Source organism: Octopus bimaculoides, chromosome 29 (assembly GCF_046866305.1).
Source record: "Octopus bimaculoides isolate indiv1 chromosome 29, ASM4686630v1, whole genome shotgun sequence".
NCBI lineage: Eukaryota > Metazoa > Mollusca > Cephalopoda > Octopoda > Octopodidae > Octopus > Octopus bimaculoides.
In genome coordinates this window covers 15,155,167-15,173,361 of record NC_142956.1, presented here as the reverse complement: position 1 = coordinate 15,173,361, position 18,195 = coordinate 15,155,167, and the positions used below count along the sequence as shown (strand labels likewise).

The window sequence follows — 18,195 nt, the reverse complement described above, 5'->3', positions numbered from 1 at the left end:
TATTGTATATCAAGCCTCTGTGCAGGGCCAGGTTGACTAGCCTTTATAGTGTAGTGATAGTGAAGTTAGCTTCTAGCTTGCAGATAGTGGGGGGTCACCAAGCCTCTCCTTCCTGCCTTGTGTGTGCTTATGTAAGTATATATATTTATTATATAATATACAGGGTGTGGTGAATAAGCTGTCTAAATTAAACATTAATGAAAGTAACACTGACGTCTCGTTTTAAGATATACTTACCAAAATTACATAAAAATATCTTGAAATACTAAGTAAATTTATTCGTGGCCTTCAGTCTTTGGGATCTCCTGCAACTCTTCTGGACTGTGGACTGGTGGTAAAGGTGAGTGTAGATGAACTGGGTGAGGGGGACATTCTGAACTGTCCTGTCTGGGGTTCAAGCCTGGTCAGGATGAGGGAAGAAGGTAAGAGTCTTAATTTTTTTTTTCTCGAATATACAAAAATATGTTTCTAGATAGAAATTGAAACCTCTACATTTATACAAGGTTGTTAGTGAAATTACTAACACCTAGGCCATCAAACCAACACCTGAAATACAGATTAAAAATGAGATATATAAAATCTATTTTTGACACCAATTAGTGGGGGGACCCGGTAGACTAGTAGGTAAAGGTGAGGGGGGACATTCTGAACTGTCCTATCCGGGGTTCAATCCTGGCCAGGGTGAGAGTCTTTTTATTTTTTTTCGTTTATACAAAAATATTAAGTTGAGGGAACCCGTGGAAGAGGTAGGCCCAGGAAGACCTGGGCTGAGGTGGTGAGGCAAGACCTTTGTACATTGGGCCTCACCGAGGCGATGACTACTGACCGAGACCTTTGGAAATGTGCTGTGCGTGAGAAGACCCGGCAAGCCAAGTAAGATCGTTGCCAGTGCCCCTGGACTGGCTCTTGTGTCGGTGGCACATAAGATGCACCATTTTGAGCGTGGCCGTTGCCAGTACCGCCTGACTGGCTTCCGTAGGATTTTCGAGGGAGATCGTTGCCAGTGCCCCTGGACTGGCTTCTGTGGGTGGCACATAAAAGACACCATTTCGAGCGTGGCCGTTGCCAGTATCGCCTGACTGGCCTTCGTGCAGGTGACACGTAAAAACACCTACTACACTCTCGGAGTGGTTGGCGTTAGGAAGGGCATCCAGCTGTAGAAACTCTGCCAAATTTAGATTGGAGCCTGGTGTTGCCATCCGGTTTCACCAGTCCAGTCAAATCGTCCAACCCATGCTAGCATGGAAAGCGGACGTTAAACGATGATGATGATATATTTCATTTTATCTAGTTTCAGCTCATGAGCTGTGGCCATGCTGGGGCACCGCCACTTGGTGTTGCTACACAATTTTACTTCAGGAATTGACATTTGGTGCATGAGAGAGTTTGATGCAGCTGCTCTCATCTGCGCCTCCTGCCATGAAGTTGGTTCATCTGGGACACCTGACAGGAAGAGGTCCAGCCTCGTCTTGAAGACACCTACATCTACCGCATGCAGGTCCTTCGGGAAGACATTGAAGAGCTGTGGACCTTTGAAGCCCAGGCTATTGCAGTATCTTGTCCTACATCTTGATGGCAGATTTGGAGTGCTTGGCACTATGCAATGGCGTCCAGTTCTTTTATTTGTGTAACTTTCGATGCCAAAGTTTGGGACAATTCCTTCGAGGATCTTCCACATGTATATTATGGCATATCTTTCTCGTCTACGTTCTAAGGAATGAGTCTTTCCCAATAGCCTATATGCTGCATAGAGGCTATCTTCTTCGTGTAGCTTCGTTGGATTGCCTCAAGTTCTGAGATTAATTTGACACAGGTTGGTGACCATAGCTAAGAGCAATAGTCAAAGTGGCTTAGAACAAGTGTCTTCCAGAGCACCATCATGGTTTCCTGATCTCTTGTTCTAAAAGTCCTAAGAATCCAACCGGTCAGTCGCCTGCATTCCATTCACAATTTAGCAACATGAACATGAAATTTATATTTATTTATTCATATATATATATTTATTTATATATATATATGTATAAATAAATATATATTTCGTGTGCAAGATTCTTGATGTGGATACGTGTGTTGAAAGAAATACAATTAAACCTTGGGAGAGGCATTAAGCCGGTAATAAACACACGCACTGGTTCAGTCCTTTATTAATTTATATAGTTTTTTGTTAAATTATTTCATTGAAAGACACTGTGTTCTGCTGTCTAAAAATCAAAATAACAACCAGACAGCTCTACTTTATTAAAAAATGCATCACTTCCAAGTTATACACGAATGCCATCAACTCGGCTGTAAGAAGACTGAGGCTCACAGAGGGCCAAGCAGGCTGACTAAGACACACACAACTGGTCAACATCAAAGAGAATATACAAAGAAATTAGCCAGTACCAAAAGAGAAAAAGGTTCTTACAATAAAACCTCAAGAACATGATAACACCGTATGAGGAGTTAAAACTCGCAGATATCATCCATCAGGAATATAACTATATAAACCGAGCCTGTAACAAACACTTCAGCAACAAATTGAAATGGGTGAGACAGGAAACAAAGACAGATACCCAAATAACATCAACGGGATTCTGATGTCGGACTGCGAACTACCGGAGATATACAGTGACATCGCAAACGAAAATAGTCACACACCTGGAATGTATGGCTCAGTACTACTGGATGAAAATGAAGCGTGTGCCGTAGGATTACCACCGAAATATGCAGTGTATAACAAGGTCAGTAAGATCAATTGTCTATCTGAGATTGAAAAAAACATTTACTAAGATTAGATGGAGATTAGGACACCACTACAACAACAACTCAGTTGTAAGAAACCACCACGACAGTAATACGCATAATATTCACAATGAAATCAACAATAACTACACCGCCACCACCACCAACAATAATGATTACACTACCACCATCAGCAACAACCACACGAACAGCACCGTACACACCAGGAACAACGTCCGTCACAATAACAACAGCGACAGCAGCCACACATACAATGGCAACAACAACACCTTAGAAAATCTCTTTTATAACCCAATTGACAAATCCTATGATATGACCCGCATCTATCCAACGGGTTCACCTTTCAACAAAGGAGTATGCATCTCGCCTTACACAGATGATAAAACAGAAGCCATGATCTCTTTAGCTAGAATCAGACTCAAGAAAACATTAACACGTTATATAGCAACTGCACCAACACAAAACGAAGTAGAGGCCCACCAACTCGGTACAGTAGCTGCAATGGGCATACGCAAACTAAAACATAGAGTTAGAAACAATGAGATACTATGCCTCCCTACAGACAAATCAGGCAGGATATCGGTAGACAGCCTGCAAAACTACACCCATACGATGCAAAAGCATATAGAAGATAGAGAAGTTACACCGCAAGAATATGAAAAAGTAGAGAAAATTCTCAATGCACACATGGGAATGTGGTGTAACATACTCCAACCTAAGAGACGCCCAGCACAGAACTTCGCATCATCCAACAACGACATTCCTACACTCTATGGGTTACGAAAAGACCATAAACCCATTGCAGACCCTATCATGGGACCCCCACGTCGACCGATTTGTGGTGCCAATATTGCCAGCAATTATAGGCTGTCATTCTTCCTCTCACAGATATTAAGACCACACATCGAGATGTCTCCTGATGTTTGTGAAAGCACTGAGGACCTCCTCAGCAGAGTCAATGAATGTAACTGCTCCCATGACCTGACAGATTGTATTATAGGCAGTATGGATGTAGTATCTCTCTATCCATCCATTGACATTGACTTTACCGTAGAGAGATGTGTTGAAATTATTTCGGAAAGTGAAGTGAACACGAGGGAACTAGGCCTCCTCCTAAAGCTCGTTTATAATAATGAATACTTAGATCACCACGGCCTAACTAGATTCTGCCCCACCAGGTCAGGACGAGGTAGACCACCTATGATCACATCAGCTGCTAGAAAAACCACCGCAGAGCGTTGGAAGGGATGGAATACACCCACCCACGACCCAGAGGATAATATCCAAACACGAAAAATGGTTACACATGCTGTAGGTGCAAGTCTGAAGACCACCCTGCAGAACCATATAGTTAAATTCAATGAAAAACTATACATGCAGGTCCAGGGAGCGGCTATTGGTGTCAGTGTGGCCGGAGACATGGCAAGCCTATTCATGACCTGGTGGGACAAAAAGCTGAAAACAACTCTCGAAGAACACTCAAACTATACGGAAGATATGTGGATGACATTAACATCGTAGTCAAAACACAATCAAACATTCAGACTGAAGAGAACGAGAAGATCGTGATGGAAAACATCCAGAATATAGCTAATACAATACACCAGAGCATCAAGGTAACAATAGATTACCCAAAAAGACACCTAAACATGAGACTCCCAGAACTTTGGCTAGAAACAATTAATGACAAAGTTCAAATCCTCCACTCACATTATATGACACCTATATCTTCAAAGTATGTTATCCATAAGAATTTGGCTCTATCACACAATGTGTAAATCAATATATTAATAGCCGATTTAGTTAGAGTAATGAAAAACATATCCCCCCTGTGCAGTCCATGGGAGGGGCAAAAACATATTCAAGACTTCATGCATCGCATGCAATTTTCGGGATACAGCCAGAAAGATAGAATCCGGGTATACAGAGGAGCTAACAAGAAATTTGAGGAGATTGTTGTCAAAGATACAAATGGAACACAACCTAGATACCGTAACAAACAGTGGAATAGACTACAAAGGATTAGTGACAAAACAAACAAAAAGACCACGTGGTACAATACCGACAAGTTCCAGGGAGTAATGTTTGTGGACGCCACGCCACACGGAGAACTGGTCCGCAGATTTCGAAAAATCCTCAAATGTACCAAGTTGAGGATAAACGTTATAGAAAAACCAGGGAGATCAATTAGATCAATAATATGTAAAACATATCCCTTCAGAAGAACAAGGTGTGTTGAGGAGAGTTGCATTGTGTGCAAAAATAGTCCTGGTGCCAACTGCAAAGCCAGAAATGTAGTCTACAAAATAAGCTGTATGGATGGTGAGTGTAAAAACAGAAACACGACGTACATAGGTGAAACGGCAAGAAGTTTGGCTGAGCGGGTAAACGTACATTGGAGGGACTATAATAATCAAAAACAAACCTCGGTGCTCTACCAGCATGCCAAAGAACAACATGGTGGTGTACTGGACAGAATTAGCATAGAAATCCTGTCTAGACACCCCGGTGACGCATCGTTGCGACAAATACAGGAGTCGGTCCTCATAACTGAAACGCAACCAATTTTAAACACCAAATACACGTAGATGAGGGCCTTACAATTGCCCATGGTTGCATGTGTTCACACATATGATGCGGAATATGAACGTAAATAAATTAATTGAAAAGTCTCTGATCTGATATAAACGAAATTGTTACAAACACACATATGGACGCACATACTTGCATATAAGCACGAACACATAAGTGCGTGCACACATACGAGCTTGCACACACTCACATGCTCATACCAAACAGTTTCGAAACAACGCCAGATCATATATTCAAAATAAATGGAAGTGGAGAGACAAGTTACTGAAGAGATTGCAAGAGTGCAATGAAATAATTTAACAAAAAACTATATAAATTAATAAAGGACTGAACCAGTGCTTGTGTTTATTACCGGCATAATGCCTCTCCCAAGGTTTAATTGTATTTCTTTCAACACACGTATCCACATCAAGAATCTTGCACACGAAATACACATACGAAATATAAATAAATGCATATATATAAATAAATATATATACAAATGAATATATATAAATAAATAAATATATAAACATATAAATAAATAAATATATATAAATCAATGTATATAAATAAATATATGTACAAATAAATATATATGTATAACTAAATATATATATATAAATAAATATATATATATAAATAAATATATAGATTAATAATTATATATATATAAATAAATATATATATATAAATTAATATATATAAATAAATATATATATAAATGATATATATATAAATAAATATATATATAAATGATATATATATAAATAAATATATATATAAAAATTAATATATATTTAAATATATATATATGTGTGTGTTTCTTACTGTGTGTGTGTGTGTGTGTGTGTGTGTGTGTGTATGTCTTCATGTATGTGTCGGATCAAATACTCTTGGAAAACAATTTTATGCGAGAAACAATAAACAAAAAAAATTTATGAACAGTCTGCATTTTAGTATGCTCCCACTGGCAGCCGGACACCGTTGCTGTTGTGGGTTAGGCCGGTTAATGTGCAATAAATACATTTAGTGGCAAACAAAACAAGGGTTTTCCTTTTTTTTTTTTGGTCTTTCCTACAAAGGGGAATTTGTGAGAAATTTTGCCGAAGAAAAATTCATCAAAAGAAATTTTTGTTTGAAGGATCCCATCAGGTTTTTTTTATATTTATTCATAAAGACTTTCTTAATTAATGCTTTCGTAAGAGCTTTTGTAGTTTTCTTTTCTTTAAATGTTGATAGAGGCGCAGGTGTGGCTGTGTGGTAAAAAGCTTGCACATACCAACCACATGGTCCCGGGTTCAGTCCCACTGCGTGGCACTTTGGGCAAGTGTCTTCTACTATAGCCTTAGGCCGACCAAAGCCTTGTGAGTGGGTTTGGTAGACGGAAACTGAAAGAAGCCCGTCGTATATATATATATATATATATATATATATATATCATATAGGAGTGGCTGTGTGGTAAGAAGCTTGCTTTCCAACCTCATGCTTCCAGGTTCAGTCCCACTGCATGGCACCTTGGGCATGAGTCTTCTGCTATAGCCTTAAGCCGACCAAAGCCTTGTGAGTGGATTTGGTTGATGGAAACTGAATGAAGCCTGTTGTGTATGTATGTATATATATATATATATATATATATGCGTGTCTGTTTGTCCCTCCACCATCGCTTGACAACCGATGTTGGTGTGTTTGCATCCCCGCAACTTAGCGTTTCGGCAAAAGAGACTGATAGAACAAGTACTAGGCTTACAAAGAATAACTCCTGGGGTCGCTTCGTTCAACTAAAGGCGCTGCTCCAGCAGGGCCACAGTCTAATGAACCAAAACAAATAAAAGATAATATGGTCACAATGAATTGTCTTATGATAAATTTCTCTTCTGGCAAAATTTTCCAGACAGGGGAAGGGAGACATATTAGGGTCTCCCCTGCTGTCCCTTATTCCCACCACCACCTGTCACTTTTATTTATTTGTAAAAAGTACTTTTTTTTGGGGGGGGGGTTGCTTCTCATTTTTCTTTTCAGTTTCAGTAAAGGAGTCGCCCCACTCCTTGATGGGTTGTCTCCTCAGTCGTCATCATCATCATCAGATAAAGAATTGTTTCCATTGGAAGTAAACCCCATTGGGGCCAGAGGGGAAAAATGAACCTCGTCCCCCCCAGTATACGATGAAATACAACATGGCAATCAAATGGTAAGTAAAAAATTTATTGAGAAAAAAATTGTTTGAAAAAAAAAAAGGATATAATTGTAAATAGACAATAAACGATGAAATTAATTGTAAAGACATAACCACCCTGCAGTGGAGCCAGGGTGGCCGTCTCATCCTCATTTGTATAAATTCATTTTTCATATGTTATATGTCCCCACATGCTTTGTTTGTCCCCTCTTTGTGGCCCCTTGTTGTTAAAAAAGCACAGTGCATTCTGTCAACACCCCAAATGTAAAATTCTTCCCTGAAGACAGAGGCTGGTGTTACCCAATGATGGAATGAAGTTACAATCATTATTTTGGACCACCAAGCCCCTCCACCCACCCAAACAACTGCTGGATTCCCAAAGCTCTTATTCAACCCCTTTAATTCCTGATACCATTTATATTCTGTGTAATTTGGACCTTTTTATGTGCATACATGTGTATATTTTTTGTATACCAACATGTCTAACTTGCTTCTCCTTACATTTACTCGTCTTCCTGCTCAAGTTGAAATCTCTTGAGTACTACGAAGGGTATTCTATGTTGAGACTACCTGTCTCCAATCTATAAACTACACACATATGTATATAGGCACAGGAGTGGCTGTGTGGTAAGTAGCCTGCTGACCAACCACATGGTCCTGGGTTCAGTCCCACTGCATGCCACCTTGGGCAAGTGTCTTCTACTATAGCCCTCGGCCAACCAAAGCCTTGTGAGTGGATTTGGTTGACGGACACTGAAAAAAGCCTGTGGTGTTTGTATGTGTATGCATATATATATATATATATATATTAGTTGAAGAGCGTAGGCTCGAAACGTCAAAGACTTTCTCTATTCCCGAGCGTTAAACTAATGCATCCATTTGCTGTTTACATGGATAGTTTATGGATAGTTTATCCTGCATTTGAGAATAAAATTAGTTCCTTATTTGTATCTTATATAGATTTTTAATTTCTTCTTGTAATAATAATGTATTACTTGAAATGTTTGCCTTGCCTTAATGTTTAGTGTCCGGTTTAAAAGTTATGTATCCGCTGCATTGGAAATCTGCAATGACTCCATAACTACTGTCCTAGCTATAACCCTGGAGTCTCAGTAATCCGTTACAGTACTTATCTAGTGTACCTAATCATTTAAATCACCTGTAAACTAAACCCCCATACTTTTTGTGAATCATCATCGTCGTCGTTTAACGTCCACTTTCCATGCTAGCATGGGTTGGACGGTTTGACTGAGGACTGGTGAAACCAGATGGCTACACCAGGCTCCATATCTTTGAAACGTCTAGTTAGAATAGAGGCAGCTGACGAAGGATTAATTCCAAGTGGCTTTCTGTTTTCCTATGTGTTCGTTCCGTTGTCTGTAGTTCATTGTTCTAACGTCCTGTACCCTGATATGCATCTATATACACATGTAGATGTAAGTATGTACATATATGTGTGTATACATACATACATATTCTTTGTATTATTATATATATATATTTAAAATACAAAAAAGGGACAACAAAACATCCAGAGAGATGATACAAAGAAAACAAGGATGGGTCATTCGGAGTTTTCTTTCCTCAGTCGAGTTCCAGATTCTCTTTGCGATTTCTCCTTGTATCTGTGTTTGTCCTCCGCCACCACTTCACAGCCGGTGTTGGTGTGTTTATAGCCCCATCACTTAATGGTTTGGCAGAAGAAAACTGATAGAATAAGAACTGAACTTTAAAAATAAAACACTGCCAGGTTCGACTTGAATGGTTCAACCTTTGAATGTGGTGCTCCAGCATGGCTGCAGCCAAGCATTTTGTCCAGGATGCTAGAAATGTTACCAGGTCACTGAACTGAGGCCAAATGGTGAAGATTGGTGTAATTATAATTAAGGGAAATATTTTAATTAATTTAAAGTACACAGTGATGAAACAGAAAGATTCATTTCATTAATTTATTGTATTCTTTAATTAATTATTGTTGTTTAACCCCAGGTCAGTCCTGATCCTGACAGACCAATGATCGAATATGTTCCGTCTGTGACCATCCCCATCTTTTATTCAGGCATAGTGTACCTAGGACTACATTATCTTAATGTATAGTATAGTAATTAGTATTAGTGGCTATAGTTGTTGTTTAACCCCAGGTCAGTCCAGATCCAGTCAGACGTTCCAGTTGTGACCATCCCATCTTTTACTCACACACAACCTATAATAATATTGTTACTCATTAAATTATTTAATCTTTGATTAAATCTTAATTACTGAACATATATTTTAATGAATTAATTAAATCAATTAAGAGTAATTAGCCGAAAGTTAGACTGCAATTCCACGAACGGGCATCTCCGGACACTTAGAAATCTGTATTTACGAGCCCGTGGCCATGCTGGAGTACCACCTTGAAGAATTCTACAACCAAATGAATCAACCTGAGGAATTTTTTCTTTTATTTCTTTTAATCTTACATCATTTGACAGAAACCATTATGGGGTCAGTTGGCCCCATAATAGGTCTGTGTGGTCATCTGGCAGGGACAGTTTCTTTAATTAATTTATACGAATTGTATGCATGTTTGTAATGGTTAGATGGGGGTGGGGAGCGCTAGGAATGTGGCTTGTGGGGGTAGAACCCCCAAAATGTTGGACTAGTTGAGGCACTATCACGCTATTAGATGTCAGAAGTGAAAGTAGTCGCTGTCTGTCTGCCTGTCTGCATGCATGCCTGTTGCTGGTCTGTCAGCCTGCTTGCCTGTCTGCCTGCATGCCTGCTGCTGGCCTGTCTGCCTGCTTGCCTGCTGAGCTATCTGTGTGTCCGTCTGTCTGTCTGTCTGCTGGTTTGAGTTGATACTTTGGCTTACTTACTGATATCTATCTACTATGTATCTATCTATCAATTATTAGAAAACACAAATTTAATATAAAAACATATTTCCTGAAATTGCAAATTATTTAAAATATAAAAATATAATTTTCAACAGAGAGAATTTATCAAAATAGAAAACAAATGAAGTTTGAAGTTAAGTTTAAAAATAAATGTGATACTTATGCTCCGTAGATACTTATACTCTGTAATGTTTCAAACGCATGGATATAGGTGTCGAATTTGTTCCAATAACTTCTGGAAGATCTCGTCCTTGAATTCGTAACGCCACATGAATTCTATTAGATGTGTTTGCAGCAAATTCCGGGTTGTCCCATTTTCTCTTTTGTTCTGGTTCTTGGCATGTTTCCATAGGCATTCGATGTGATTTGTTGTGGCAAATGTAACCGGATCAACAAAATTTATTGAATGGTTCACGGTTAAATGTCTATATCCTAGCGTGTTTAGTGTATTATATGAACGCCAGAGGTCAGAAATTATTGTTGTTCCTGGTAAAATCCGCTCTTGTATAATTTCTAAAAGGGTATCAGATGATCGATCTTCTACCGCAACTAAAAAACATCTTCTCGTATCTCTTTCTAACGCACCAAACACCCACTGCGTTTTAACCCGATGGCCAACATTATATTTTCTTCTAACAAACGCACTTTCATCTATCTCTACTATTCGGTTTGGTCCGCCTAACTTAATATTTTGCGCAATATAATACTCTGCACATACATCACGGCAGTAATTCCTCCAATCTGTTACAGCTACATTTGCTATACGACATTCCTGGCCTAAATTCTTAGCTAAATCTCCCTTAGCCCAATAATATAATATATCTATAATCTGCTCGCTTTTCAGTTTGCTATTATCTAGAAATGTTCCCTTTCTAATGGAAATCAGTTTTCTACAAGGCCTTCCACATGACCATATCATGCCATCGGACAAATTGTTTTTGGCCACTTCCCTCATGCTAGCTCCACAAGAGGGACATATTTTTTCAGTATTTAACAATCCGTATGTCTTGAGCCAGTGAATACTAGCTGCTGTTGTTGCGGTGGCGATGGCAATGTCGCGGTGATTAATTCCATTTGCACTGGGATATGTAGAAGTCATCGTGAAAAACCTGCAACTAATTTGTTCTCGTGTAGATTTCAATTTGAATTACGCGCGCTTTTGGGTGTTCGTTGGTGGGTATGATGGGTAATTCTTGTAGAATTCTTAATTCTTGTAGAATTCCGTAGAATTCCGTAGAATTTAAACAAGCGAAGGTAAGGTGGACGAGAATTTAAACAAATGAAGTTCAGTTTAAAGTTTATAAATAAATATATTTCATTCCATGTTCAGTTAAAACTTTATGAATAAATGTATTTTTGCATTATTCATTATTGTTTTTTAAAAATAAATCACATATACCCATCATACCCACCCAAAAGCGCGCGTAATTCAAATTGAAATCTACACGAGAACAAATTAGTTGCAGGTTTTTCACGATGACTTCTACATATCCCAGTGCAAATGGAATTAATCACCGCGACATTGCCATCGCCACCGCAACAACAGCAGCTAGTATTCACTGGCTCAAGACATACGGATTGTTAAATACTGAAAAAATATGTCCCTCTTGTGGAGCTAGCATGAGGGAAGTGGCCAAAAACAATTTGTCCGATGGCATGATATGGTCATGTGGAAGGCCTTGTAGAAAACTGATTTCCATTAGAAAGGGAACATTTCTAGATAATAGCAAACTGAAAAGCGAGCAGATTATAGATATATTATATTATTGGGCTAAGGGAGATTTAGCTAAGAATTTAGGCCAGGAATGTCGTATAGCAAATGTAGCTGTAACAGATTGGAGGAATTACTGCCGTGATGTATGTGCAGAGTATTATATTGCGCAAAATATTAAGTTAGGCGGACCAAACCGAATAGTAGAGATAGATGAAAGTGCGTTTGTTAGAAGAAAATATAATGTTGGCCATCGGGTTAAAACGCAGTGGGTGTTTGGTGCGTTAGAAAGAGATACGAGAAGATGTTTTTTAGTTGCGGTAGAAGATCGATCATCTGATACCCTTTTAGAAATTATACAAGAGCGGATTTTACCAGGAACAACAATAATTTCTGACCTCTGGCGTTCATATAATACACTAAACACGCTAGGATATAGACATTTAACCGTGAACCATTCAATAAATTTTGTTGATCCGGTTACATTTGCCACAACAAATCACATCGAATGCCTATGGAAACATGCCAAGAACCAGAACAAAAGAGAAAATGGGACAACCCGGAATTTGCTGCAAACACATCTAATAGAATTCATGTGGCGTTACGAATTCAAGGACGAGATCTTCCAGAAGTTATTGGAACAAATTCGACACCTATATCCATGCGTTTGAAACATTACAGAGTATAAGTATCTACGGAGCATAAGTATCACATTTATTTTTAAACTTAACTTCAAACTTCATTTGTTTTCTATTTTGATAAATTCTCTCTGTTGAAAATTATATTTTTATATTTTAAATAATTTGCAATTTCAGGAAATATGTTTTTATATTAAATTTGTGTTTTCTAATAATTGATAGATAGATACATAGTAGATAGATATCAGTAAGTAAGCCAAAGTATCAACTCAAACCAGCAGACAGACAGACAGACGGACACACAGATAGCTCAGCAGGCAAGCAGGCAGACAGGCCAGCAGCAGGCATGCAGGCAGACAGGCAAGCAGGCTGACAGAGCAGCAACAGGCATGCAGGCAGACAGGCAGACAGACAGCGACTACTTTCACTTCTGACATCTAATAGCGTGATAGTGCCCTAGTTGATTACATGGACTCCAGTGGTCAACTGGCACCTATTTTATCGACCTCTGTGGAAATTGAACTCGAAACATAAAGACAAACGAACGGCTGCCAAACATTTCGCCAGCTCTCTTTACTTTCATTTGACTGCGGCCATGCTGGAGCACCGCCTTTATAGTCGAGCAAATCGACCCCAGGACTTATTCTTTAGAAACCTAATACTTATTTTATCGGTCTCTTTTGCCGAAACCACTAAGTTACGGGAACGTAAACACACCAGCATCGGTTGTCAAGCGATGGTGGGGGGACAAACACAGACACACAAACACACAAACATATATATATATACATATATTTTGAGGGAGGGGACTAGTCGATTACGTTGACCCCGTAGCGTTTTAATTCATCGCCCCTTATAGGTTGAAAGGAACAGTCGACATCGGCGGAATTTGAACTCAGAACGTAAAGACGGACTGAACACCGTTAAGCATTTCGCCCGGCGTGCTAACGATTCTGCCTTCAAAAATAATAATAAAGTCCGTAATCCCATCAATTATACGCACGAGCCGGGGGTGGTTAATTATATTAACCCCTCAATGTTCGTCTTTTAATTAATAATCGGTCCCAGAAGGATCTTAGAAGCTAAAACGCATTTGTCCAGCGAAATTAAAGATTCTGATCGCCGAGAAACAAAGGGAAGTAACTCGGAGAAGCCAGAGTAAAATAGAGACGTTAGAGATAGATGGCGCTGGGGTTTGTTGTTGATATGTCATAGTAATGGCGGTAGGAACACGTTAAAATTACTCTTTTACTTGTTTCAGTCATTTTGACTGCGGCCTTGCTGGAGCACCGCCTTTATAGTCGGTCAAATCGACCCCAGGACTTATTCTTTGTTAGTCTAGTTCTTATTCTCTTGGTCTCTTGTGTCGAAACCGCTAATTTACGTTGACGTAAACACACCAGCATCGGTTGTCAAGCGATGGTGTGGGGACAAACAGACACAAACATATACACACACATACATATATACGACGGGCTTCTTTCAGTTTCCGCCTACCAAATCCACTCCTTACGGTCTTTATTTCTTTCTCTGTCTTATTTCTTTGACCGGTTTCAGTCAGTATTTGTATCCGCCATCACTTGTTTACACCCCCAGGACCAGACATTTTATTTTCTTTTCGATAATTTATTAAGTTTGATTCGTTCGACAAAGCTGACAAAGCCAGGATTCGAAATCCGGTCTTCTTAAATTCAATGCCTCTGTATTTTTATTTTATTTATTTTTTTTGTCTCTTGACCACCAAACAGAATGGAAAATGCGGAGAGTCACCTCCCTTGAAACCAACGCGACAAGACCCAATGGTTCCAAAATGTGATATTTATTTAATCATCGCAATTAAAAATATTATTTAATTACCTGGAAATAAAAAATAACAATAATAAAAAATAACAATAATAAAAAATGTGTAGGAATCCCGGTGTCTTTCCGATAACCAGAAAATCGAAAAATACCGGAAGAGTAAGTTAAAAAACAAAAAAAAACGACGCCATTATAATGCCCCCTCCTCAAAATTTTTTCCGGGTTTTGAAACTTTAGCGACATCAAATCTCGAAAATTTTCTGGAGAAAATCTGGGGAACTGATGTCGCTAAAGTGTCAAAATTTTTTTTAGTTTTGACACTTTAGTGACATCAGTTCCCCCAGAAAATTTTCGAGATTTGATGTCGCTAAAGTGTCAAAACCCGGAAAAAAAAAAAATCCCGGAACGTATCGAACTCACTGTCTACACGTTTACAGTTTTGTCTCCAGCGTCGTTACCCACACGACCATCAAGACAGCTTTGTAATTGTATGTAAAGATAAGATATTTAAAGCTATCCAAGCAAAATTGAATTATAAAAACAACTTTGATCATCTCTATTTTTTATTTACTTTACGGGGGCCCCACCAGGTGGGGCAAGTGGGGTGAAGGTTCAACATGGTGGTCTTGTGCGTAAAGGCATGTGTAGACACGAATAACATTCTGGGCAGTGTTCAATATCACCCAGGACCTACACTAAATTTTTCACTTTATTTTTTATCTCACAGGGACTGACATACACAGAAAGGTGAAAGAAAGAAAGAAGCTTTTTTTTTGGGTTTGTTGAGGTTTTAACTATTTCAGTTTTAATTGAGTCTTATTTCGTATTTGTCTTGACGGTCTTGTGGGTAAAGACCTGAGTGCTATCAACTTTGAATACTCTGGGGTTAGAGTTCAATTTTTGCTAAGACGAAATTTGTTTTGTTTTGGAAGTATACTTCTCATATCAGGGCCCAGGATCTCAAACTTGATCACTTAGCTGCATGTTGAACCTTCATCCCCGTAAAGTAAATAAAAAATAGAGATCATCAAAGTTGTTTTTATAATTCAATTTTGCTTGGATAGCTTTAAATATCTCATCTTTACATACAATTACAAAGCTGTCTTGATGGTCGTGTGGGTAACGACGCTGGAGACAAAACTGTCAACCTGTAGACAGTGAATTCGATACGTGCCGGGATTATTATTTTTTTTTTTTTTTTATTGAATTCTGGGAAAAGTTAGGTTTATAAATCCTAATTTTCACTTATAAAATTGCCGCCAGTAAGATGGAACAGTGGTGCTAGAGGTGGAAGGGGCGTTGGGGCGCGACAGGTGGTCTAGGCTGCCTGGGTTCGCGCCCCCCTTCCTCTTTCACTTCTTTCATCGCCGGACCATTGACCCTGGCGGGTTTTTACCTCGCCTCATCATTTTTCCTCCTACTCCAGTCCCCCTCCTACTCCTAACCCTCCTAAATACTCCTAATTCTCAAAGACGAAATTAATTAAATAAATAATAATTAATTAATTAAAAAAAAAACAAAATAAACAAACATTTCGTACGAAATACCTGCGGCTGAAGAAATACAGCTAGCTTTACTGATTGAGTGTTTACGAATCGATGTATGTAATTGATACATGTAAAGCCATTCCAGAATCGACCCTCTCTGATTGAAGTCACGTAATTGAAGCCGAGGAAGGATTAAGAATTAAGGCTGCAACAAGGTAGGTAAAGAATAGAATCTTTTTTCTTTTTATACCCATTGTCTTTTACCGTCGCCTTTTAATGCGTTTTACACGAACAAATTGACACAAGAGTCTTAATTTTTGGTTTAATGTGAACACCCGGCCATATATACGTATGTATAATGCGTTTTACACGAACAAATTGACACAAGAGTCTTAATTTTTGGTTTAATGTGAACACCCGGCCATATATACGTATGTATAATGCGTTTTACACGAACAAATTGACACAAGAGCCTTAATTTTTGGTTTAATGTGAACACCCGGCCATATATACGTATGTATATTGACATTCATTGGCAACATTACAATTTTGCAAATGTAATAAATACTTTTGGAAAGAAAACTTTGCTCCAACGAACCGAAGGAGCAATGAAATGTCATTTATCGCCCATTACATCTCGTACAGACAAGTGGGGGTAAAAACATAGAACGAATGAATATGAGGATGTAATGGCTACTACTGAACATCACTTCCGAGTAGTATCATTTAAATGTGTCTGGCATCAAGCTTATCATTCTATTAAGTAAACTGTGCATCTACTGTTTCATAAATCCACCACAGGTGACAAATGTCCATAATAATCTATCTCTGTCCCCAATGTGTCCTTTTTTTTTTTTTGTAGCTTTTTCAATCAGTAATAACACATTGCCTACTTGGAACTTTCAATGTCTCTTCTTCTCTGACTATAAAAACTTGTTTATTCTCTCTTCAATCGCTGCATTTGTCCAATGTTAAAAATCCTGTAGATGTTTTATATTGTGTTTGTGTAATCAATTGGTGGATATTCTGTTGTTGGAGTTACTGGGCTTTATGTTTGGTTGGGGATTCTAGACTGATTAGTGTAATTCTGGTGTGTGGGCATTTGTGTATCACTCTGTTCTTTTCTCTAGAGTTCTTGGTTTCCTTTCTCTTTTCTATTCCTTGTCCTTCATCTGGAGCCAGTCAGGGGCTACTGGCATCGACCACTTTCGCATGGTGCTCTTTTCATGCCCCAAAGAACAAAAATAAAAATAGGACTGCAGCTGGAAGTGCTCAGGTGTCACTGGGGCAGGCATTGATGATTCAGCGCTTAGGAATGCTTCTGTAGGAGAAAATGCAGACCTTATTAAATATGCAAGGACCCCGAAACTTATGTCCTCTTAAGGGGTTTTTGCTTAATAAAAAAAAAAAAAAATCTCTGTAAATGTAGTAGTTAGAGAGGAGAATAATTTGGTTAGGGGATATATTGGCAGCACTATTGAATTTAAAAGGAGATATCGGGTCCACATGAGCTCATTTTCGAATGCCAAATACTCCAATTCTACTACATTGGCATATTATATTCATGATTTGAAGAGGAGGAATATGAGCTATACTATTGAATGGTTAGGCCTATCCAAAGCCCCCCCCCCTACACACTTTAATGCTAATGTAGATTATGCTTAAGGGAATTGTACTTGATTGGCCAACACCTTAATATATTTTCTTATGTGCTCCCTTTCTGTAATAGGTTTTTCTCAACATTCTTGAGTAGTTATAAAATTCAAATGAGATGCCCACCTGAGCTGTGATCTTGAATTGAATCTGTAGCAAATTTTCTTTTATCTAAATTTAATTATTGACCTTTGAAATGCATATATTTTTCTTTGTTCGACTCGTGTTAGCTTTTATTCGTGCATACCATTTGGGGCCCTGTTGTTTTGACCAATTGGAATGTTTATTCATTATACCTTTCAGTTTAGTCAACCATTTCATCAATTGCAGCAGCTTCATAACTAATTCAGTTCTCTGATAGCTTAGTTGTATATCTTATATGCTTTTATAATTACTGTTGTACTGAATAATTATTGATAGATCTAGATTAGCAACAGTCAGTGCTACTATCACCAAGTGAAAATCTAGGTTACTTTAGGTGAGCCTAATAACTGATGGTTTTGGGGTGTTGTTTTTTGTCACTCTTGGTGAGCCC

General features: G+C 38.5%; 2 long non-coding RNA genes across 4 annotated transcripts in view; both read left to right on the top strand.

Annotated features, from left to right (window-relative positions):
- Positions 1 to 6,153: 6,153 nt before the first annotated feature.
- On the top strand, positions 6,154 to 14,624 carry LOC149130365 (uncharacterized). Its single transcript, XR_016239098.1, has 2 exons — positions 6,154 to 7,507; positions 14,469 to 14,624. It is a non-coding gene; the product is annotated as an uncharacterized LOC149130365 (long non-coding RNA).
- A 472-nt stretch (positions 14,625 to 15,096) lies between these two features.
- LOC149130362 (uncharacterized) overlaps positions 15,097 to 18,195 on the top strand; it is a 253,238-nt gene continuing 250,139 nt past the window's right edge. Inside the window, exon 1 of one of the 3 annotated variants that reach the window (XR_016239094.1) lies at positions 15,097 to 16,222. This is a non-coding gene — a long non-coding RNA (uncharacterized LOC149130362). The remainder of the gene's footprint in view (positions 16,223 to 18,195) is intronic. The other 2 variants (XR_016239093.1, XR_016239095.1) reach the window with 2 other exon arrangements.